Source organism: Saccopteryx leptura, chromosome 7 (genome assembly GCF_036850995.1).
Source record: "Saccopteryx leptura isolate mSacLep1 chromosome 7, mSacLep1_pri_phased_curated, whole genome shotgun sequence".
NCBI lineage: Eukaryota > Metazoa > Chordata > Mammalia > Chiroptera > Emballonuridae > Saccopteryx > Saccopteryx leptura.
Window position 1 is genome coordinate 51,291,704 of NC_089509.1, and position 23,541 is coordinate 51,315,244.

At 36.4% G+C, this 23,541-nt stretch overlaps 1 pseudogene; it reads left to right on the top strand.

Annotated features, from left to right (window-relative positions):
* The first annotated feature begins 1,813 nt into the window (after positions 1 to 1,813).
* LOC136378991 (omega-amidase NIT2 pseudogene) lies at positions 1,814 to 10,826 on the top strand (annotated as a pseudogene).
* Positions 10,827 to 23,541: the final 12,715 nt, after the last annotated feature.

The following is a 23,541-nucleotide window of genomic DNA, read 5'->3' on the forward strand; positions in this document are numbered from 1 at the left end:
ATGCATGCAGGAAAATGCTGTTACCATTAAGAACGGTAAACCACATTACAATCAACCCAAAAGAATAAAGGTTTTGCTTTTGTTTTTGTATTTAATTGTTCTGTCTTTGTTTCTATCTTTAAAATGCCATTAAAAGGTAAATTTCTATTATGTAAAAATGATTTATCAGAAAAAATTAATGTAAAGAACACACACAAAATATAATTCATCTTTAAATTTTTTCATGGAATGGAAATTAATGAAGAAGAGTGTACTGGATATCTAGTTTTAATATTGGCCAAAAACCTAGATATGGTATTGGATAGTGGAAAGTTATAAAAATTAATAAAAAATTGACTAACATTTTAAGTTGTGCATCCTTTCTCCTTCCCCTCTACCTATTGTTTTGTTTTGTGTTTTCTCTTTTTCATTTTAGCTTTTTCCTGTGTGTGTGTGTGTGTGTGTGTGTGTGTGCTTGCATGTGTGTATGGTGAGAGAGAGAGAGAAAGAGAGAGAGAGAGACAGGAAGAGAGAGAGATGAGAAGCATCAACTCATAGTTGCATCACTTTAATTTTTCATTGACTGCTTTTCATATGTGCCTTGACTGGGGAGCTTCAGCCCAGCCAGTTACCCCTTACTCAAGCCAACGACCTGGGGCTTCAAGCCAGTGACTATGGGATCATGTTGATGATCCTATGCTCAAACCAGTGATTTCACACTCAAGCTGATAACCTCAGAGTTTTGAATCTGGGTTCTCAGCATCCCAGGTTGACACTCTATCCATGGTGCCATCACTGGTCAGGCTTTCCCTATGTATTCTTGATCTTCTATTTCATCTCTTCTTTGGGCCCTCATGATTTTTCATTCAGGATATTCAGTTTCTTTTTTGTTTACCAAATTTCTTATTTATTATAATCTGGAGAAAATAAATTTGTGTACTTTAGCCCCTAATAATCTATTGTCATCATTAAAAAAGTCCTTAGAGTCTATTCATTTCTACAGTTTCCTTGGCAAGGTTCTAAGTGAGCCTAGATCTCAGGACTTCATAATACATAAACAAAATGACACAGATTCGGGTTTTCCCATTTAATTATGAGAAGTTTATGAAATGTTTCTCAATCCAGAATGCATATTCAAATTATCTGAGAAGCTTTAAAAATGCCAATGCTTGGATCAAAATCAGACCTCCTGAATTTATATTTCTGGGGATGAATCTTAAGCAGCTACATTTTAAATGTTTATTTTATTGATTTTAGAGAGAGAAAAGGAGGGACAAGGGAGAGACAGGAACATTGATCTGTTCCTGTATGTGCTCTGACCAGAATCAAATGGGCAACCTCTGTGCTTCCAGATGAGGCTCCAATCAGCTGAGCTATCCAGCCAGGACACATCTAGTTTTTTTAAGACTCTAATTTGTGTTGATTCATACCAAATAGTAAAAGTCAATGAGTTAGGATGTCTTTGCCTAACAGGAAAAGAAATATTGTATAGAAAATACAATATCTCCTTCAGAGATACATTACATAACTCATATAACTCATCATGCACAAAATGAGGTTCCCAATATAACAACTTTGGAAATGTTTGTCTTGTAGTATGACATTGATACATTTATATCAAGGGTTCTATTCTAGGACTATAGTTGGTAGAGAAGGGATTCCATAAGAATGATTTAGGGAACTTTTCAAGTTACACTTACATATCACACATGGTAGCACAGCCACTCCTAGTATATACCGTGTGAGATAAATATGGGGCTAGTTTCAGAAACATGTATGGATTTCCAGGGGAATCCTATGTGCCTTGTTGTATAATAACCACTACTCTGGACCAATGGGAAAGCAGCTCACATTTGCCACCATAAAGCAAATATTCAATTTATCATTATCAAGTCACAAATTTAAACAGAAGAGATTCCCGTTCTCCGTTACTGAACAGCTCTCATCATCATTTGTTTCCCTGATCGCTGTATAATACAAAATAATTTACAAAGAAAATAGAGCAAAGAAATTAAGGGAAGGAATAAAATGGAGAGGAGAAGAAAGAAGGGAGCCCCACAGCGGGGAGTAGAGAAAGAGAGGGTGGTATAAGAAATGGGAGAGCTTGCCTTATAAATTATCTTCTGGAAAAAGAAGTCTTTTGTTGTTAATATCTACAGAAATGGTGGGGTAAGGAGAAAGAAAAAGATTAGAGAGAAAAAAATTTTGCTTAGTTGTCAATATATTAAATACACAATAGAAACATGTTTCCCCATTCTTTTTCAAAGAAAAACAACTACCTATGAAAAAGGTGAAGAGGACATTATGCAAATACATGTTATAGATGATGCATGGATAGTGGGGTGTTTTTTTTTTCATCTGAACTGAAGAAATGTTTAAGTGTTTACTATTTAATAAGCTTTGTGGTAGCAGCTAAGAGATCAAAGATGAACTTAACTGTCCGAAGGAAGGTTTAGCCAGAGGCGAAGAACCTTGAAAGTCATGCTAAAGGGTCTGGAACATGTTCTGTTAGCAATGAGCAGTAATTAATTATTCTTGAGCAATAGAATAAGCAGTAAAATCGGATATCTCTGTCCCAAATTAATCTGAGAGTAATAGGATGCATTGCCCTTCTTTTCCTAATATTTTACAGAGATCTCATTTTCCCATTTCTTTATTTTTAAGGATATATGAGTTCTTACCTTTTGCTATATGTTTTTAAAAGAATATGCTTTGATTAAAAAAAATCCAAACTGAGTCCTGGCTGGATGGCCCGTTGGTTAGTGTTGTCCCAAAGTGCAGAGGTTGCCAGTTTAATCCCTGGTCTTGGCTCAGACAGAAACAGATATTCCTGTCTCTCTCTTCTTCTCTCTAAAATCAATAAAATAAACATTTAAAAAAATACAAACTGACATTTTTATTAATAGCCTATCTTAATCTACTCACATTTATTTTATGCACAAATGTATATATTTTTATTTTTATCAGCTTATTTCATGCTTTTCTTTTCAAGTTATTTTTCTTTGTTCTCTGCTTCTTGTTCTCTTTTGCATTAATTTTATCTATATTTTCTTTCCACAATCAATACTGGTTGGCAAAATACCCAACATCTTCCTTTTTTCTTTCTTTCCTTTGTCTTGCTCCTTTCTGCAAGTAATTACTCTGAGATTTTAATATGCATACATAATTAGTGAATTATAATTGATAATTGTATCATTATCTGCAACAATAACATTTCCTAAAATAATTACATATCATTGCCCACCTCTTACATTTTTTGTCCACTGTTTTAATTTTACCTTGTCTGACATCCAACAAATTAAAAAGTATCATTATTGTAAATTCATATAAGCAGTACTTATTTAGACTTACATATTAATGAATTTTTTCCTCAAATTTGCTTTTTCTGCCTACTTCTTTATTTTGTGTTCTATTTCTTTTCCTGAAATACACGAGGAATTCTATTAAAAAAACTATAATTAACAAAGCCTTGATTTCAGCAATATTTTTAATAGAGTATCTTAGATTGTTCTGATGTTTTTAAATATTTTTAGTCTAGTTATAAAATTATGTTTATTAACTAGACTCAAACTATGCAAATATAATTTAAAGATTCATATATTTATTAATAACTAATTCAGAAAATTTGAGGGAAATTATCAGTTTTTACATTACAATATTTTCTTTTATATTTTATTCTCTCCATCTTAAATTCCTGAAAGTTAGATGCTGAAATTTCTAAATTTTCTTTCATGTCTTTTTTATGTATCTCTCTTTTCTGCCAATTTTATTTTGTATTGATTTTAGGTATACAGTTTACAAGACAATCATATACTTTACAAAGTGTTTCCCTCAATATTTCTTCTCCTATATTTTATGCTCTTTCTGTAAAACTTTTCACATTTTTTTGTGCTCTTTCTGTCAAATTTGTCAGATTTTGGTATCAGGATAATGCTATACTTGTAAAACAAATTAGGACATGTTTATTCTGAAAAGAATTTCTGTAAGAGTGTAATGGTTTCTTCTACAAGTATTGATAAAATTCACAAATAAATCCACCTGGAATTTGAGTCTTTCTAATGCAAAAAGTTTTAATTTAAGATATTAATTAGCTTCTTTAACAGATATAGGGTTAATAAATTTTTTTATTTTTTTTGTATTTTGGGTTGTTTTAATATTTTATTTCCGATTTTTGCATGTATGTTCATGAAAGAATTTAGCTTATAATTTTTCTTTTAAAAGGCTTATTAGGTTTTGATCATAAAATTACATTAGGCCTAATCTGCAATGGTGCAGTGGATCAAGCGTCAACCTGGAATGCTGAGGTCACTGGTTCAAAACCCTGGGCTTGCCTTGTCAAGGCACATATGGGAGTTGATGCTTCCTGCTCCTCCCCCTTCTCTCTCTCCTATTTTTCTTTCTCTCCTCTCTAAAATAAATAAATAAAATCTTTTTAAAATTAAAAAAAATGATTATGCTAAACTCATACAATTTAGGAATGAATTTCTCTTTTTTCGTTCTTGGGTAGAGATTAGGATTGGTGTTATCTTTCCTTAATTATTTGGATAATTAATTAGTGAAGCCTTTGGGACTGAGTTGTTTTTTGGGTAGAAGTTTTTAATTATATGTTTTAATTTTTTTAATAAATTGAGGACTTTTCAGATTCAGTGTTTCCTTTTGTTTCATTTTCTATAACAAATTATTTTAAAGAATTTGCCCATTTCAAATAAAACTTCAGGTTTATTAACATAAAGTTGTTTATAACTTTATATTATCTTTTAAACTCTGTAGTAATGGCTTCCTTTTGACTCCTAATATTTGTACTTTGTGACTTCCTTTTTACTTATTCAATCTTTCAAAGAAGCAACTTCTGGCTTTTTTAATCTTACTATATGTCCTTTTGTTTTTCTTTCCTTTTCTTTTTGTTATATTTATCATTTTCTTCTTCCTATTTTCTTGGTTTTAATTTACCATTATTTTCTAAATTATTGAAATTGATTTTTATATTTTGTTTTTGTTTTAAATAAATGCATTTAGGCTAAAAATTTCTCTCTAAGCATAGCTTTAATATCATTTCCAAATTTAGTTAAATTTTATTTTGTTACCATGTAATTAAAAATATTTTCTAATTTCTATCCTGATGTCTTTTTATCTTATTAGAAATTTAGAAGAGTTCTACTATCCAAATACTTGAGGAATTTTCAAGATACATTTTTATTTATTTATTTATTTTTATGTTTTTGTATTTTTCTGAAGCTGGAAATGGGGAGAGACAGTGAGACAGACTCCCGCATGCGCCTGACCGGGATCCACCCGGCACGCCCACCAGGGGGCGATGCTCTGCCCACCAGGGGGCGATGCTCTTCCCCTCCGGGGCGTCGCTTTGCTGCGACCAGAGCCACTCTAGCTCCTGGGGCAGAGGCAAGGAGCCATCCCCAGTGCCCGGGCCATCTTTGCTCCCATGGAGCCTTGGCTGCGGGAGGGGAAGAGAGAGACAGAGAGGAAGGAGAGGGGGAGGGGTGGAGAGGCAGAATGGCGCCTTTCCTGTGTGCCCTGGCCGGGAATCGAACCCAGGACCTCTGCACGCCAGGCCGACGCTCTACCACTGAGCCAACCGGCCAGGGCTGTTTTGATTTCTAATTTAATTTTTCTTCATTAAGATAATATACTGTGCATAATTTTAATTATTTAATTTTAAGGAACTTCTTTGTAGCTCAGCATTAATAAATGTAATATAACTGTTCTGTGTAGTTGAAAATAAAGTGCACTATTCAGTTGTTAGATGCAAGGTTTTATGTATGTTTAATAGCTCAAGTTTAATATAAATCATGTCATTCCAAATACACCTTTATTGAATTCTTTGGTCTGGCTCTTTTCTGTCATTTACCAGGAAGGGTGTGTACAGTTCTTTCATTTGATTATGAATCTGTTTCTCCCTAATTCTTATTAACTTTTGCTATATATTTTTATTTTTATTTGGTTATCTGATATATAATGGATGTCTAAAATTTATAATTGCTACATTATCATAGATTGTCCCTTTTATCATTATGAAATAGGCTTCTTAATTTCTAGTAATGATTGGCTGAAGTTCCCTTTGATGCTATTATATCTACAATGGTTTTCATTTGGATGGTGGTTACATGTTATATCTTTTTTGATTGTTTTATTTTTAATGTTTTTATAACATCATGTTCAATATTGAAAATAACTGAGGTTTTTTGTATTTAGTCTGACAATCACACACACAATATTTGGATTTAAATTTATGACTTTTTGCCTGGCCTATGATGGTGCAGTGGAAAAAGCATCAACCTGAAATGCTAAAGTTGCCATTTTGAAACCCTGGGCTTGTCTGGTCAAGGCACATATGAAAGTTGATGCTTTCTGCTCTTACCCCTTCTCTCTCTCTCTCTCTCTCTCTCTCTCTCTTTCTCTCTTTCCTCTCTAAAGTGAATAAACAAAATAAATGAGTAAAAATAAATAAATAAACATATGACTTCTTTTGGATTCATTACTTGTATTACTTCATTTTACACATTTTGTTACTATTTTGTTTGTAGTTGCCCCAGCAATTGCCACACGCTTTTGTGACTTATTAAATTCTAAACAAATTAGTACTTGTACCAGTTTCTATACATTGCTAGAACATGACCATACTTTTATTTCTCCCCTTTAATTCTTTGTGCTATTATTGTCATATATTTTCATTTTGTAAATATTTTAAACTTTGAAAGACATTGTTAAAGTCATTACTCACATTTCCCAAAATTTTTAGGCTTTCTATTTCTTTCTAAAATTTTTTTACCTATCAATCTATCTACCTACTTTCCTTTTGCTTGAAAAACTCCTTTTATTATTTCCTTTACAGTGAGTCTGCTCTTATTGAGTCCCTCAAGTTTAATTTGCGCAAAAGTATCTCTCTCTCACTTTCAATTTTGAAGAATATTTTTACTAAATATATAATTCTAAGGTAATATTCTTTTTTTTTTTTTTTGTATTTTTCTGAAGCTGGAAACGGGGAGAGACAGTGAGACAGACTCCCGCATGCGCCCGACCGGGATCCACCCAGCACGCCCACCAGGGGCCACGCTCTGCCCACCAGGGGGCGATGCTCTGCCCCTCCGGGGCGTCGCTTTGCCGCGACCAGAGCCACTCTAGCACCTGGGGCAGAGGCCAAGGAGCCATCCCCAGCGCCCGGGCCATCTTTGCTCCAATGGAGCCTTGGCTGTGGGAGGGGAAGAGAGAGACAGAGAGGAAGGAGGGGGGGTGGAGAAGCAAATGGGCGCTTCTCCTATGTGCCCTGGCCGGGAATCGAACCAGGGTCCCCCGCACACCAGGCCAACATTCTACTGCTGAGCCAACCGGCCAGGGCCAGTAATATTCTTTTTTAAGATTTCATTTATATTGCCTAACCAGGTGGTGGCACAGTGGATAGAGCATCGACCTGGGATGCTGAGGACTCAGGTTCAAAACCCTTAGGTTGCTGGCTTGGGCGTGGGCTCATCCATTTGAGCACAGGCTCACTAACTTAAGTACAGGGTCATCGGCTTGAGCAAGGGTTCACTGGCTCGGCTGCAGCCCCCCAGTCAAGGCACATATGAGAAAGCAATCAATGAACAACTCAAGTGCCTCAACTACAAGTTGATTCATCTCATCTTTTCCCTTCTTATCCGATTCTGTCTGTCTGTCTGTCTGTTTCTCTCTCACACAAAGAAAAAAAGAAAGATTTCATTTACGGATTTTAGGGAGAGAGGGAGGGGGGAGTGATACTGTAGTTGCTTCACTTTAGTTGTTCATTGATTGGGCAAACCTGGGATTTCAAACCAGCAACCTCATCGTTCCAGGTTGAGATTCTATCCACTGTGCCACCACAGGTCAGGCTTTTTTTTCCCTCTTATTTAGTATTTTCAGAGTGACATCATTGTCTTTTGCAAAATGATAATTTCCAAAAAAAATTTAAAGATGACTCTGATATGAATAAAAAAAGTACATGTCAAAGATTTTATTTAACTCGTTTATTAATGAGAAGATACATAAGAACCTAAACAGCAGGATAAAATGAAGATTTGGCTTACAGAGATCCATGATCTCTATCTGACAACATTTATTTGCTTTTCCATTTATTTGCTGGCCACAGGTAAGTTTCTATGAATACAGACTCTACTCTCTTGATTCGTATTCCCTCTTCTCCATAAGTTGCCTTCAGATATCTCTGATCCACTGTGTTTTTTTTAATTTATTTATTAAATTTAATGCAGTGACATTGATAAATCAGGGTACATATGTTGAGAGAAAACATCTCTAGATTATTTTGACATTTGATTGTGCTGTATACCCCTCCCCCAAAGTTAAATGGTCTTCTGTCACCTTCTATCTGGTTTTCTTTGTGCCCCTCCCCTCCCCCAACCCCTCTCTCCTTCTTCACCCCATCCCCCCTCCCCCCACCCCCACCCCTGTTGCCATCACATTCTTGTTCATGTCTCTGAGTCTCATTTTTATGTCCCTTCTATGTATGGATTCATATAGTTCTTAGTTTTTTTTCTGATTTACTTATTTCACTCCATATAATGTTATCAAGGTCCATCCATGTTATTGTAAATGATCCGATTTCATCATTTCTTATGGCTGAGTAGTATTCCATAGTATATATGTACCAAAGCCTTTTAATCCACTCGTCCTCTGACGGACACTTGGGCTGTTTCCAGATCTTCGCTATTGTGAACAATGCTGCCACAAACATGGGGGTGCATTTCTCATTTTGGAGCCGTTCTATGATGTCCTTGGGGTATATTCCTAAAAGTGGGATAGCTGGGTCAAAAGGAAGTTCGATTTTCAGTTTTTTGAGGAATCTCCATACTGTTTTCCACAGAGGCTGCACCAGTCTGCATTCCCACCAGCAGTGCAGGAGGGTTCCCTTTTCTCCACATCCTCGCCAGTACTTATTCTGTGTTGTTTTATTGATGAGCGCCATTCTGGTTGGTGTGAGGTGATATCTCATTGTGGTTTTAATTTGCATTTCTCTAATGATTAGTGATGTTGAGCATTTTTTCATATGCCTATTGGCCATCTGTATGTCCTCTTTGGAGAAGTGTCTATTCATCTCTTTTGCCCATTTTTGGATTGGATTGTATAGCCTCAGCAATCTTAAAAAAGAAGAATAAAGTGGGAGGTATCCCACTTCCTGATATCAAGTTATACTACAAGGCCATTGTACTCAAAACAGCCTGGTACTGGCATAAGAACAGGCATATAGATCAATGGAACAGAACAGAGAACCCAGAAATAAACCCACAGTTCTATGGACAGCTGATATTTGACAAAGGAGGTAAGGAAATACAATGAAGTAAAGACAACCTCTTTAACAAATGGTGTTGGGAAAATTGGACAGCTACCTGCAAAAAAATGAAACTAGATCACCAGCTTACACCACTCACAAAAATAAACTCAAAATGAATAAAAGACTTAAATGTAGGCCGTGAAACCATAAGCATCTTAGAAGAAAACATAGGCAGTAAGCTCTCGGACATCTCTCGGAGCAATATATTTGCTGATTTATCTCCACGGGGAAGTGAAATAAAAGACAGGATAAACAAATGGGACTATATCAAACTAAAAAGCTTTTGCACAGCTAAAGACAACAAGAACAGAATAAACAGACAAACTACACAATGGGAGAACATATTTGACAATACGTCTGATAAGGGGTTAATAACCAAAATTTATAAAGAACTTGTAAATCTCAGCACCAGGAAGACAAATGATCCACTGTGTTTTAAGGTCTTTTTTACTCTGCTTTTTATCCCTCCCATGCCAGGAGTCCAAAGAAATTCTGAATCTTCTTACATGTGGGAAGCAGACCATATGACACTGTAGCCTGTCACTTAGTTCTGTTCCTACATAACAACACCTCATTGCTCTAAGGTTTTGCCAAGTGGAGGTCATTTCTAAAAATCTTGCAATTATCTTGGGCTATGTCCCAAAAAATTCAGATAAGATGGATTATCACCTAATGCTCAATTATAGTGAAACTTCCAATAAAGAATTGGCATCATTAAAAGGAACTGTGGAGGGAGGCCACTGCTACTTTCCGCTTGGCCCTCTTCCAACTTCAGGTTTTGTCCATCAAATCAGATAATGTCACTCAAGCTTGTGGCCTTGTCCAGAAGGCAGCCACACAAGGAGCAAAAAGAGCTTCTGTGCCAGAATGCTTTAATTCTCCATCTGGCCCGAACAATTTCCCTGAATCAGCAGAGAAAATTCCTGGTGAATGCACATGGAAGCTTTCGGAAATAGTAAAGGAGTTCAACATGTATCTCATGGGAGGTTCCATTCCTGAAGAGGATTCTGGGAAATGCTATAATACCTGTGCTGTGTTTGGGCCTGATGGAGCTTGACAGGTAAAGCACAGAAAGCTCCATCTGTTTGACACTGTTGTTCCTGGAAAAATTACTTTTCAAAAATCTAAAACATTGAGTCCCTTACTGCAAAATGGGCCTGGGCATCTGCTACAACATCCATTTTGCAGAACTTGCACAAATTGACTGCAGAGAGGCTGCCAGCTCTTGGTGTACCCTGGAGCTTTTAATCTGACACTGGACCAGCTCACTGGAAGTTGCTTCAGTGAAACTGGGCTGTTGAGAATCAGGTGTATGTAGCCACCACATCTCCTGCCTGAGATGACAAAGCCTCTTATGTTGCCTAGGGACACAGCACTGTTGTGAATCCTTAGGGGGAGGTCCTTGCCAAAGCTGGGACTGAAGAAACTATCGTGTATTCAGACATACACCAGAAGAAGATGGCTGAAAATTCCCATTTTTAGCCAGAAGAGATCAGACCTCTATGCTGTGGAGGCAAAAAAGCTGTAAGTGTTTTCCATTCCTGGGGACTATTGAGATATTGGAACTTTAGTACAGATACCGCAGCAGATGAAACAGAAAGAACTCAGTCTGACATTGAAGAGCAGAGAACGGGAGATGGCTCTAAAACTGATTCCATACTTAATTGCCTCAAAGAAGTTGGTAAAATTATCATATTTGGGTATTCTGGTGATTGATTCACCTTATAAAAATATATATTTTTGTGTCATAAACCTTTTATCTTATTGCCAGAATTGGAATCCATTATGTAGAAAACTGGTACGTTCTTTTCCCAGCAGTACCTTAAAGTTACGTTTTTGGTTATGAGTTGCTGTGGGAAGCAAGGTGATGGATCCTTGGTGTTTGCTAGAGGAGATAGCAGCCCTTGTATCATCTTTTAAGAAGGAACTAAAGAGTCAATGCTGAACCTTCTTTGTCTTGGGGGAAAGACTGTGTCAACAGCCAAGCCCTGTGAGAGAATGATAGTGGCAACTCAAGTATGTCTCTGCAGAAAAGTTTTTCTTGATAGGAGTCATGTCTGAAAGTCTCTTTTTCTTTTCTCCCTGATAATATTTTCTACCTTGACAAAGGCAAATTTTTAGCCTAGTGGTTCTCAGAATTTACAATTAAAAATTAAGAATTTCAATGAGCTGTTGTTCATGTATGTTATAGCTAGCAGTGGCCTGGTAAATGTTTAACAACCAGCTGTCCAAGAACAAGTCCTGATTTTGTAGTAATATTTGCCTATTTCTGCATTGTAAAGACTTCCACCAAGGCCAAGATCCATCTATGAATATGACACACTTCTCCACACACAGTTAGGAATAAAGTTGTACCGTGTGACACGTGTACATCCATGAAACCCCTTTAATTAAGGCAGAACATATCCATCACCCCCAAAGGGTTCCTTGTGCTCTATTTTATAATTCCTCTAACTATTCGTCTTGGTCCCAGGCAATCACTGATTGGCGTTGTCACTATAGATTCGTTTGAATGTTCTAGAATTATGTATAAATGGACACACACCATATATGTACTTTTTATTTGTTTTTCACTCGTCATCATTTGGATATTTATTCATGTGTGTGCATCAGTAAGCCAGTCCTTTTTTCTTGCTGAATAGCTGTTCATTGTATGCATATACCATCCACTCTACCTGTTGATAAGCATTTGAGTTTCCAGTTTTTGACTATGACAAATAAAGCTTCTTGTACAAGTTGAAAAAAAAAAGGAACTATGAATAGGTTTTTGCTATTGTCATTTATTTTCCACATTAACAAGCATTTTCTTGCAAAATATGCTAATATCTTAGGATAATATATTATGATGTGTATTGGTTGGTCACTTTTTGGTTCCTCAGAAAGTTAAACACAGAATTACCAGATGACGAAGCAGTTCCAGTCCAAGGTACTTACTCATGAAAAAAAGAAACATATTTCTACAAAGAAACTTGTACACAAATGATTATAGTAAGATTACTCATAATAACAAAAAGGTAGAACTAACCCAAATATCTAATATTGGATAGAAATAAAAGAGAAGTAGGTTTACAGTTGTATTGTGATTTTTTAAAAAAATTTTTTTTGTGTATTTTTCTAAAGCTGGAAACGGGGAGAGACAGTCAGACAGACTCCCGCATGCGCCCTACCAGGATCCACCCAGCACTCCCACCAGGGGGCAATGCTCTGCCCCTCCGGGGCTTTGCTCTGCCGACCAAAGCCACTCTAGTGCCTGGGGCAGAGGCCAAGGAGCCATCCCCAGCGCCCAGGCCAACTTTGCTCCAATGGAGCCTTGGCTGTGGGAGGGGAAGAGAGAGACAGAGAGGAAGGAGGGGGCGGGGGTGGAGAAGCAAATGGCGCTTCTCCTGGCCAGGAATCGAACCCAGGTCCCCCACACGCCAGGCCGACGCTCTACCACTGAGCCAACCGGCCAGGGCCTAAAAAATATTTTATTTATTGATTTTAGAGAAAGGAAGGCAGGGGAGTAGGAAGCATCAAGTTTATTTTGTTACTTTATATTAGTTGCTTGCCTTGATTCAGCAAGCCCAGGTTTTTGAACTAGCGAACTCAGCGTTCTGGTCAATGTTTATACCAGGTCAAGCAACATTGTGACTCTCTTTTTTTTTTTTTTTTTTCTTTCACAGAGATAGAAAGAGAGTCAGAGAGAGGGACAGACAGGGACAGACAGACAAGAAGGGAGAGAGATGAGAAACATCAATTTTTTGTTGCGGCACTTTAGTCGTTCATTGATTGTTTTCTCACATATGCCTTGAACATGGGGACTATAGCAGACCGAGTAACCCCTTAACTCAAGCCAGCGAACTTGGGTCCGAGCTGGTGAGCTTTGCTCAAACCAGATGAACCCATGCTCAAGCTGGTGACCTCAGGGTCTCGAACCTGGGTCCTCCACATCCCAGTCCAACTCTCTATCCACTGCGCCACTGCCTGGTCAGGTGTGACTTTCTTTTGAGTTAATAAAACTATTATAGTAATCATAATCTGCATGTCTTTTTTTTATACAAACAACTGTAAACTTACCTTGCCTTCCCCTGTACATACAATGTTATATTATTTAACAATAAAATAATGAGTACTAATATATATTATAATTTAAATTAACATAAAACATGTTGAGCTATGAATCTATGTTAACACAATAAATTAAAAAATTATTTTAAGGCCCTGGCCAGTTGGCTCAGTGGTAGAGCCTCGGCCTGGCGTGCAGAAGTCCCGGGTTCGATTCCTGGCCAGGGCACACAGGAGAGGCACCCATCTGCTTCTCCACCCCCTCTCCTCCTTCTTCTCTGTCTCTCTCTTCCCCTCCTGCAGCCAAGGCTCCATTGGAGCAAAGATGGCCTGGGCGCTGGGGATGGCTTTGTGGCCTCTGCCTCAGGCGCTAGAGTGGCTCTGGTCGCAATATAGCGACACCCAGGATGGGCAGAGCATCGCCCCCTGGTGGGCAGAGCGTCGCCCCTGGTGGGCGTGCCGGGTGGATCCCGGTCGGGCACATGCGGGAGTCTGTCTGACTGTCTCTCCCCTTTTCCAGCTTCAGAATAATACAAAAAAAAAAAAAAAATTAAAATACTTTTAAAAACAAAAACTAAAACAAAAATGTTGTGCTAAATGAAAGAAACCAAACACAAAGTTCACATATTTTGTGATTCTTAATATGTCATATATCTAAAATAAATAATCCAGAGAGATAGAAAACAGATTGGGATTTACCAGGGAATGGAAGAAGGCAGAATAGTGAGTACTTACTCTCTGGCTATAGGGTGTTTTACGGGGTGAGTAAAAAGTTTTGAATTTAGAGAGAACTTGTGGTTGTACAATATTGTAAATAAACTAAATATCACTGTATTGTACAGTTTAAAATGTTTATATTATGTGAATTCACCTTAATAAAAATTTATATAAAAAATTAGTTAACATTATTACAAAACTATCCACTAGGGGACACTGCTTCCATTAAGAAACATGACTAGTTTTTTGTTGTTTTTAGAGAACATGGAAAGTTAGTCTTGCAAATGCATTTTCTGTTTATTTTGTATCTATCTTAGTTTTTTTTAGAAACAAATGTATGTTTGAGAAACATTCCCAGAAAAAACAAAGTTTTACATTTAACATACTTCTAAATGAAAAAAATTTGTGAAGCTTCCATATTAAGAAAAGATTTCTTTTCCTAAGCAAAGACCTCACAGTTTGAAACTTAGAACAACATAAACAAATTATGAAACTGAAGAAAAAGATTTATGGAAAACACTTTAAAGATTTATATAAAACTGAATTAAGAAAGTGTTCAAGTATTCATATAAATATAGACTTTCAAATAATTTTTTATTATTACTGTAAGGATTTGTGAGGATCTTGAAAATTTTATCTGTATTTTCATGAGAACAGCAAAATTTGGTTGCCTAACTCTGTTTATGTCTTAAATTCTCTCTCTGATTTATGAAATAACTTGTCATTTATTAATTGATAAAGGTATATTAGTAGGAGTTGTATCAAGAATAAAACCATAGCCTGACCAGGTGGTGGCGCAGTGGATAGAGTGTCAGACTGGGATGCTGAGGACCCAGGTTTGAGACCCTGAGGTCGCCAGCTTGAGCGTGGGCTCATCTGGTTTGAACAAGGCTCACCAGCTTGAGCCCAAGGTTGCTGGCTCAACGAAGGGGTCACTCGGTCTGCTGTAGCCCCCTGGTCAAGGCACATATGAGAAAGCAATCAATGAACAACTAAGGAACTGCAATGAAGAATTGATGCTTCTCGTCTCTCTCCCTTCCTGTCTGTCTGTCCCTAGCTGTCCCTCTTTCTGACTCTCTCTGTTTCTGCCACAAAAAAAAAACACAAAAAACCATAATCTCCCCGAATTTTTGCAGCCAAGAGTATTAACAAAGTAACAGAAAGTATCACATATCCACATATGGGGTGTTGATTTTCAGCTCCAAAATCATGCCATAACTTACTCTTCCTATAAAGAAAATATTGTATACAACAAATCACAATAACAGAGAAAAATTAGCCTAGGAAAAAACAGTACCCAAAGTAAATCTGATAGAAAGCATTCTGATTAGTACTATATCATTGTAGCATTGTATAGTCATTCTTGAGTTAATTTATAAAGCCAACGGTCAGCATTTTCCAAGGTACACTAAGAGGAAACAAAGCCTTTCTATGGAATCAACTGGCAAATACTATAAAGACCATCCTCTGAACAAAGTCAGAATGATATCACTGCTAAGTCCTCCGTGAAACAAAAAGCAGACAGTCCAGTATAGATAGTTTGAGACAAGACTCAATGTGTGGTCTGGCAAAAGAATAAAATAATTCAGAAATATAAGCTTAATTATAGGCTTTTACTTAGAAAGAAATGGAAATTTATCAGAACCTACTCTAGTCAATATAGAAATTATATATAGATATTTTTTCTGTTTCAATTCAGTTATTTTAAAAACCAACAAAAAAGTAACTTTTTTGTAATCTCCATAAAATAACTTTCAATTATTGTTATTATAGAATATTGGTTTTCAGATGCTGAATAACAAATAGCCACAGTGTAGTGGTTCAAAGAACACATTTAATATTACACAGTTTCTATGAGTTGGGAATCCCAGCATAGCTTACCTGGGTCCTCTGCTTAGGGTTTCACAAGGCTGTTGTCAAGGTGTTAGCCAAGGCTGGGACCTCCTTAATAATTTAAAGAAGCTCAATAACCCCAAGCAGAATTAAAGTAAAGAAGACCATATCAAGGCATACCATATTCAAATTGTTGAAAATCAAGTCATAAAAAAACTTTTGAAAATAGCCAGAGAAAAAAGATAGACTGAATACAAAGTACAAGAGAAAAGAATAATGCAAGACTGCTCAGAGCATGATAAAATATATTTTTTAATTCTTTAAATAAAGCTGAAATTAAAAACTTTTAGACAAACAAAAGCTTCAAGAATTCATTTGCAGACCTTCACTACAAGGAATGTTGAAGGGAGTTCATCAAGCAGAAGGAAAACTATGTAAGAAGGAAATTTGAGTTTTCATACACACACTCAACAAATGAAGAAGAGCATCAGAAATGTTTGGATTTTGAGGATAAATATAAAATATATACATTTCTCAGTTTAAGTTCTTTAAAAGATAACTGATAGTTTAATGCAAAAATAACAACTCACTGAGTATTTAAGCACATGTAGAAGCAAAATGTTTGCAAAAATAGCACAAAGAAAGAAATGGAAACAAACTAATATTTAATATTTTTATACTAAAGACAAAATGGTATAATATTATTTACAGAATTTAAAAAATAAAAAGGTTTGTTTTATTGCTGGCAACCTCTTAAATAGAAAATAATAAGATATTGTTAATAAACCAATAATGGAGATAAAATAAAATTATAAAAAATATTCAATTTAAAAGAAAATAAAGAATAAAAGGAAAAGATAACTCCGGCAAACAATAAACAAACAAGCAAAAATCAAGTAGCAAGATAGATTTAAATCTTCTAGAACGACTAAAAAGACTGATAATAGCAAGTGTTGGTGAGAATAATGAAGCAACTCGCATGCTGTGTGGTATTATATTTGGGTGGCCAAAATGGTGCGGTCACTTAAGCAGTGTGGGAAATTTTTTATCAGGTTACATGCACAAGTACCATCTGATTCAACAATTTCACTACAAAGTATTTTTACTTATGTGTGAACATTTGTTTGAAGCTTTGTACTTTATAGCCTCAGTCTGAAAATAACTCAAATTTTTAGCAATTGGTGAATGGATAAACAAATTGTGGTATGTCCATGGGATGGAACACTATTCACCAATAAAATAAGAAAATAATAAACTACTAGTACATACAACAACATGGATGAATCTCAATAATCATCATGCCAAGTGAAGGAGGCCATATCTACTGTATAATTTTATTTATACAGAATTCTATGAAAGGCAAAATTACGACAGAAAGAGAGCAGCAGTTACCATCTGCTGGAGGTGGAAGAGGATTTGACTACAGGGGATACCATGGAATTTCCTGACCCTCCAATTTTAATTTGTAAAAAAACAAAATGCTTTTTCTTTTAAAATAAATAACATGCATTATGTTATAGGAGATAAAATCAATATTTAATATGCCTCATTCTTTAAGAAAAAACATATTTTGCCAAACAGTACTTGGATTTAGTAGCCCATCTTAGCTGACAAAAATACAAATAAAAAAATAAAATATGCAGATCCAAATGGAAAAATATAGTCTTTGTTTTTACTTTGTTTACCAGGTCATTTCACTCATTTCCTTATGTTGTTCCGTAAAGATTTTTGTTGAACTTCGAGTAAGTTTAATCTTTCCTGAAGATTAAATTAATCAAGTGTTAATTATATCTTTAAACAATGGTTCAAAACTCACTGAGATCCTCTGAAGATTTTTAATCAAGGCAGAAAACTTGGTCTTCATGTTTTTAAGTATGCAGATTTTTAGCAACAAAATTATATAAAAATGTAACTATCTCTTTTCAAATTGCTTTTTCCATAGCCTGTATTTCTTTCAGAAAAATATTATTTTCTCTTTATTGATCAACTTCTCGGCTCTTAGTGGCTTACTTCTCCCCGCTGGGGGGGAAACAGCTCGCGTGGAGAGTAGAAAATGTGTCAGCTGCGCCCTTTCCCGGTGCCTCACTTGTGGTTGCATTATTTGCAATGGTCTTCAATCAATCACAATTCTTTTCAAGCCACTACTTCATTTTCCCAAGGCTTAGGTCAGTGAAAACTAAGAGGAAAAAAATCCATAAGTCTACCTAAATGAGTCCCAGTGAACTGCTGTGTGTTGTAATACAGTACTACTTGACTAGGAGTGTTGCTATCAGCCCTTCCTCCATGTAAAAGGTGCACTTTTCGTCCCATAGTAAGTGACCCATGACTACCCCTGCTGATAGCTCATTGTGAGTACTACCAGAATAATAGTAAATCTTAATGTCTTTCTTAGTCTTCAGATAAAAACTGAGAGAAAGAGAGAGCTAATATTTTCTTCCCCCATCTTCAAAGAATGTCTTGAATTACTCGCTTTGAAGACTAATGTTTGTCGTCACCTTCACCAAGTCCCGGTAGTGCTTGATAAAATTTCCATTTCTGGGTCCCATAAAGACCCACTGAATCAAAATAACCGGGGCAATGATCAGAGTTTTAAAACAAGTTTTAGAGGTTATTACTGTACACCAAAGAGTGACAACTTGCTTTAAATCAGTAATTCCCAAGCAAAGTAGAAGAACAGGCTTATATTAAAATTAACTTGGGATGCTTGTTAAAAATATCCAGACACTGGATTCTATCCAAGACCAACTAAAATTAAGTCTCTAGGGGTAGGACCTGGAATTTTGTATTTTTAAAGTGATTTCTCATGCAGGACCAAATATAGAAACCTCTGCAGTTTATATCATTGAAGTGAGCTTTGTAGTAAAAATTGATGTTTTCTTATTCCTCTCAACATTCTGTTGCTAGCAAGTTTAAAGAGTCTTTTGAGGTTTTTGGTTTAGATCTGTGGTTCTCAAATTGTGGGTCTTAGGCCAGCAGCAACGGCCTCACCTGGGAGCTTTCGAAATACCAATTCTCAGACCCCACCCTAACCTTCTGAATCAGAAATTGCGGGTTGGGCAGGAACTTTACAATAATGGCTTATAACAATAATATGAAATTTAATTTGAAATTTCATATTCAAAAACTAACAATCCTTGAAAATTGTATTATAGACAATGAATAAAACCTAACGTTTTCTCTCTATGTTTCCCTTTATGCAGTGTATGCTGCAGATGTTGACAAGAAAAGCACCATTTCAAACATTTGCATTGAGGGAGTCTGAGATTACAATTTAGGAAATCTTTTAAGATGAAATTCTCACAAATACTTCCTCCCAAAGACCTTGTGCCAGTCTGTGATTTCCTGGCAGATGTTTTCCATTATACTGTTACTGGGTCATGTCAGATGCGCCACGGTTTGCAGTTGCCATGACAACCACATTTTTTTGGTCTGCAGAGAATAGTATACAGCTCAGAGGTGTACGTTTTCTCTTAGTAATGGAAATGTTGATCCATCAAACGCATTGATTAGGTTGACAACTGCACATTTGATAAATCAGCAGCAAATTTGAAGGATCACATTTGTTATACCTGCTTTATCCAGTGGATCTAATGCTGTTTCCACTAAATTTTCCAGACAAATAAAGATCCTGTGGTAAGCATACCAGTCTTTAAAACTACAAAAAGCTGGGGGAAATATATTTTATTATTGTTATAAGCCATATTTTTCATAAAGGAGGAAATGATTCTAGGGAAAAATAGCCACAAATTTTAGTGATTCATATTTGCTGTTTTGCATTCACATTGAGCCTATTTTCTCCTTGGTCACTTTACTACAAAAGAAAAGCAAATATTAATTTACAAAGCAATGATAATTTAATAACATTGCAGACTTGAAAACAATATATGTAGCATCTAATTGTTTATAATTTAATTTGGGAACTTGTTACCTAGGGAATCATTAGGTTTTACATACACAAAAAATGTTACTGCAAAATGTTTTCAGAATTAAGGTCCTTTGAAAAATGAGGCAATTATTACTTTTAAATTAAATCAGGAGAAAGTATTTTCTCTCTCCCTCTCTTTTACTTTCTCTTTGTCTACTGGTATATGTCTGGACATGATCATTTTTCTCTCAACTATTATTCATAACATCCTGAAATTATGTTCTGGTTGGTTTATGACCTTTATAAGAATGAACATCTTTCAAACAAAGGTATTTTAAATTATGGTAATTATTTTCCATACTAGGTCTCATAACGTCTGGGTCAAAGCATACTATTCATCTAATAAGCTGTGAAATCTAACTCTATCTCTTCTGGTACAACAGTAATTAGGGATGGTCTCTATTTTCTACCTTTTTTTTTTTTTTTTTTTTTTTTTTTTTGCTGTAGCACATTATTTTTTGTCTTGGATTATTTTTGGTTAAGTATAATTACGTATGTACATCATACTGATGAATGATTGTTCCATTTTAATCAATTCTTTATTTTTTGAATTGTATTATTTGTTTAAACTGAAAGTTTTAAAACTTTTTTATTTTTTTGTTTTGGAAAATATAAAATTCTTTATATTCATTTATTGGCAAACTTCTCTGAATTTACAGACCTTGAAATTATTGCATTTGGTACTTTTTTTTTTTAACCAGTTGTATCCTTTTGCCTTGTATCCATTGTACACGCACTTCTGTTATTTCTTCCTTGTCGACTATGTGCTTCCAGAAGTTCATTTTATCTCTTTGATTGCTCTTTTTATCCCTTGTATTACCTAACATATACACAGGTGCTCAATTTTTTTTTTAAGAGAGAGAGAGAGATAAAGGGATAGGGACAGACAGGAAGGGGGAGAGATGAGAAGCATCAATTCTTCGTTTTGGCACATTGGTTGTTCATTGATTGCTTTCTCATATGTACCTTGATGTGGGTGGAGCACAGAACACATTCCTAGCAGCTGTGGCTGATGCAATTCTGTGAGAATATTCCAGCTCCCAGAAGCCTCCTGGGCATACCCAGGTAGGAAGCTCGCTCGCTATAAGGAACTGACTTAGCACCAACCACGCAGCTCCCTGATCTTTTCATCCATTGGCTTTGAAGAACACACAGTAACACCCTATAGGCTGAACCCATCTATATAAGCTTGCGTACTTCCTGAATAAAGTGGATCTGCGTCACTGAACCTGGTCCCTGGAGTCGGGTCTTTGCATCTCCATAGTCCTCACCCCTGGCAGGATGGCAGAACTTGTCCACACCTTGACCCTGGGGCTACAGCAAAGCGAGTGAGCCCTTGCTCAAGCCAGTGACCTTGGAATCAAGCCAGCAACCGTGGGGTTCAGCTGACTTTCTATCCATTGCACCACCACCTGGTCAGGCAAAACTAATTTAAGTTTTAAAATAACAATGAAACTCAGTAGCTACTTGACTGCCTTGGTGGTCCTGTAAGCTCCACCTCACCTGGTAAGTGTGACTGCGGTGCTGGCAGGTCTTCCTCAACCTCCACCACTGCTGAAATTATGGATCAAATTTTTTAAGGGGTTAAGTCTATTTTATTTATCCAAGATAAATTACACATTCACACTCAGAAGGAAAGCCAGAAGCCCCACTTTTTCCTCATTCTGTTCTGTCCGTCTCCATGCCCGCCTTTTATCCTCTCCTGTTCCATGTTTTGGCCTTTTAGGAAAAGGAGAAACATAGGATCTTAGTAAAAAATGCCAGTGCTCTTCAACCATACATATTGGTGACTTGATATAAATATTTTCTTAACAAGTCAGAAAGGAAGTTTGCAAGTGTGTCCTCCATGAGACTAAAGTGTCTAGGAATTGTTTTATATTCTTGTTCATGGGTAAAAAGGCCTTTGTGTTTGTAAATCAGGAAGTAGCAAGAAGACTTTGAGCAAATAAATTGTCCAACATCTTAGAGGCAGGTAGGGTAATAAAGTTGTGATCACTGCAACTTTTTTCTTTTTACAACTCCAAGCTCTTTGTTACAGAAAAATATAACAATTTCTGAATTTCAGCTAAGGTTTTGTTAATTGAAGGAAACTGATTTATTTCATACTACTTTTACTAGATTATTATTTAATGGATGTCTTAGTGATTACTTGCAAATTTGGAGAAAATTATTTACCAAAATTGCAAAAATAATTTTTTCTCAAATTCAAATTATTATATTGTATTTTATTTTCTACATTTAAAGTGCCCTTTCTATAAAGTCTCAAGAAACCTCCAGTAGAACTTTGGTAAATATCAACTAGACCATTTTTGTAAGAAGTAAAGTTTCTATTTCCTCATAAAAAAATGTAGCCCTTGATAAAATTTTATATTCAGATGGTCCAGCTTCCAGTGCTACCTGTTTCACAAACTACCCAGAATTTAGCCAGGTCAGAAATGACTAAAATCTGAAGAAGAGAATATGACTGCAAAGATTAAGAAAGGCTCAAATCACAAAATATATTACAAGACACACTGTAAATGTTTAATAAAGATAACTATCTATAGAAGTGATGCTAAACCCAGATCATCTGAGCAACTTGAAAAAATGCCAGTGTCCAAACAGGAATTCTGAGTTTACTGATCTGGGAGGTAAGCACATAGCTATCTCATCACAGTCAGTCTCCATGGAGTGAGTAGTACTAGTAATGGTTGAAATAGCAATGGATCCTGCAGTGGATTAAATTCTCATCTGAATCTCCACACCAGTCCTTTATTGCATCCTAGAATATCCAGCATCAGTATGTAGAAAGGAGTGACAAATCTATCTCAGTTTTATACTGACGGAATGACTACTGAATATAGAACCTAGAGCCTTGGTTAATTGCACCCTAAGTGCCAAAGCTGATTGAGTTCATGATTGCCATTCAGGTGTCAATTTCTCAGTCTAGTGGAAGAACTTCCAAATAAAGTAATTGTGTCTGTAAAACTAAAGATACTTCAATTTTGTGAAGACTCAGAAGTAAGCAATAGAGAAAATTAGGGCTTTGGTGAGACTAAGCACCGCTTGCTGGATGTGTTCTGGCACATGGTCACAGTAGAACTCATTTAACAAAGAAAGATGTAAAAACATTCAAAAGATAGGACCAAAATTTCTGCATGAGAGACTAAACTTTGGCTGTCAGGACTAGAAATAGCCCATGGAAACCTATCTTAGTGTTGCATTTGGGCCCTGGCCAGTTGGCTCAGGGGTAGAGCATCGGCCAGGCATGTGGAAGTCCTGGGTTCAATTCCCAGCCAGGGAAATCAGGAGAAGCACCCATCTGCTTCTCCACCCTTGTCCCTCTCCTTCTCTCTGTCTCTCTGTTCCCCTCCCAAAGCCAAGGCTCCTTTGGAGCAAAGTTGGCCCCAGGCGCTGAGGATGGCTCCATGACCTCCACCTCAGGTGCTAGAATGGCTCTGGTTGCACAGGAACGATGCCCTAGATGGGCAGAGCATTGCCCCCTGGTGAATTCTGGTTGGGCGCATGAGGGAGTCTGTCTCTCTGCCTCCTAGCTTCTCACTTCAGAAAAAATACAAAAAAAAAAGTTTAATTTGCATAACAAAAACATTAGTTTTACCTAGCTGCTATGTTTCTTTGCAATGCAAGAAGTTATGGAGCCATGAGAGGCTGATGGAGCTTATAAGATTAACCACATAATCATCTATTTGTGCTGCTTATGAGGGTTTAAGAACTGGCTGGTTGA